A 2,548-nucleotide genomic window follows, 5' to 3' on the forward strand; every position below is an offset into this window, starting at 1 on the left:
GGCTGGTCTCTGAGTCTCAGGAAGTGGCTGGGGTCTCAGGCAAATGGGTGTGGGAGCAGGGTGTGGAGACTGCAGGGTGTGCCCGCAGTCTTGGAAAAGGGAAGCCTTCCCGCATGGCCATGCCATTAGCCGGAAACTGGGGCCAAGTTGGGCAGGTCCTCTGGGGATGGCTGGTGCCCAGGGGTGGGGCCCAGGGGCGGTTGCCTCTCTGACTATAACCCCAGACACTCACCTCTGGTCCAGATGGGAGTTTCGGGCAGATGGGAGCTGGGGACTGGTCCTTGAGTCTCAGGAAGTGGCTGGGGTCTCAGGCAAATGGGTGTGGGGGCAGGGTGTGGAGACAGCAGGGTCTGCCTCCTATTTTTATTTTTTTAATGCTGGGATTATGACTTTGGTTCTATTTTCACTCTTTATTTGGAATACTGGGCAACAGTAGTTTTAGATTTTTAAATGATAAACATGGTGATAAAAGTGTTGAAAATAAGTCTGGCCTGAATTTGGAGAGTAAGTGGTTTTCCAGTTTGGGGGTAGGAGAGAAAACAGGTGCAAGATCATCTCCAAAGGAGAAGAGAACACATGCTCAGTGAGCCACCAAGGGGTTTGGCTTCCACTCACTAAGGGCAAGCAGTGCCGTCCAGGCTAACCGTCCATGATCTTTGTCACAGCACATCAGAGTCTCCAACTGTTCAAAGTAATTGTCAGTACAAGTGAGAAAGCAACTACAGATTGACTTAGTATCAGTCTGGATGACTCTGAAATGTCCCCCAGTCCAGAGGTGGCAAAATCTTCAGAGTAACTGTTGGAGCAGTGAACCTTTCATGTGCTCCCAGTTATACAGTGCATAGAGACTGGTGAGGGTCAGTCCTGCCAGGCCACCACGTGCTATTCCTCAAAGACCACCTGTACATTTATACAACATTCCTGTCATGGTTCCAGCTGCACCCTGTGTTGAGGTCATCTTCTGCACCCCGTGATTTCTTGATGATAACACCAAATGCACTATAGAGCAAAGCCAGGGAGCCTAGAGTATTAGCCCAAAGTACCCCTTGCCATATTCAAAATCTGTACGTTTCTTGGTTTTGCCCAGGCCATGCTCTGGGTTTCCTTCAATCCTAACTGAAGATGGTTCATTGCCCTAAATGCAGCCCCTGTCATGCAACATCCTCCAATGGTAAAGAAAGTTAGCTCAAATCTGCCTCGGGTATTGTTAACTCCAGTTGGCAAAATGAACTCATTGGTATCCTGAACAAGACAGCATGGATCCACATTTAAATATGGAGACAGGGGGTTCATACCAGTTAGCTGAATGCCGGCCAAGTCAGCGTGCAGGAAGCCCGCTCCTCCCGCTCCGAAGAAGCCAGCCAACCTGCAGGTGGTTTGGTTGCAGCTTCCCCTGCCACCCTCCATGATGTCAGAGCAAACTGCGGTGGGCTTCCCACCACCTCCTCAGGCTGGGCCGTGTGCTCAGCCATGGTCCCCACAGCACCAGCAGGAAGACCTGTGTTCCCTATTAGCTCTTAAAACTTAATTTAGCCAGTTTCTATTCATTTCCATTTTGTCTCAGGGCTTTTTACCTTTCTTTCATTCTGTATGTCCTACTCTCCTGCTTCCTTCATGTCTGTCTGTCTGGCCCCTGGCATCTCTCTGGTGTCTCTTTTTCTTTCTTTCTTATTCTCAAGCCTAGATTCTTCCTCCTATTTACCCTTCCTGCCTATAAATCCTACCTACACTTCCTCCCTTGCTATTTGCTATTTAGTTTTTTATTAGACCAATCAGGTGCCTTAGGCAGGCAAGGAAAAACAGCAACACATCTTTACATAGTTAAACAAATATTCCCAAACACCGGCCATTTCCTGTGAGTAGGCAAGACCTCCAGTGGAGGGATTGGGACTCCAACACAGCCAAATAACCTCTGACCTAAAACTTGTCCTGCCTACAAGATATGATGGGACAAAGGTGGCACAGAAATGATAGAAATAGCCAACCAATGACTGTTCCAGCTTGAGACCCATACTATGAGATGGAGCCCACTCATGACTCTGCCTGGAGGCCAGGACCCAGTGGCTGGACAGTCTAGAAACCTAAGATAGAACCAAAGATGATGGGCAAAAAAGAAAAAAAAAAAGGTCAATGAAATGATTCCTAATGATATTCTGTCATTGGCATAGATTGTTTCCTAGCTCAATGGTTATCAGAGAGGCTTCCCCCCGGCAACTGATGGAAACAGATACAGAGACCCACAGCCAAACATTAGGTGGACCTTGGGAAATCTTGTGGAAGAGGGAGAGGAAGGATTATGTGAGCCAGAGGGGCCAAGGACACCACGGGAAAATACACAAAAGTCAGCTGACTCATAGGGACTCACAGAGACTCAACTACTAACCAGAGAACTTGCATGGGACTGATCTGGGCCCTCTGCACATATGCTGCAGTAGTGTGGCTTGGTCTTCTTGTGGGACTCCAGGCAGAGGGAGTAGGGGCTGTTTCTGACCTTATTGCTTGCTCTTGGGACACTTTCCTCAAGCTGGATTGCCTTGTCCAGCCTTAA

General features: G+C 48.5%; 1 pseudogene; it reads right to left on the reverse strand.

Annotated features, from left to right (window-relative positions):
* Nucleotides 1–787: 787 nt before the first annotated feature.
* On the reverse strand, nt 788–1,407 carry LOC118591848 (annotated as a pseudogene).
* Nucleotides 1,408–2,548: the final 1,141 nt, after the last annotated feature.

This window comes from Onychomys torridus, chromosome 10 (assembly GCF_903995425.1).
Source record: "Onychomys torridus chromosome 10, mOncTor1.1, whole genome shotgun sequence".
NCBI lineage: Eukaryota > Metazoa > Chordata > Mammalia > Rodentia > Cricetidae > Onychomys > Onychomys torridus.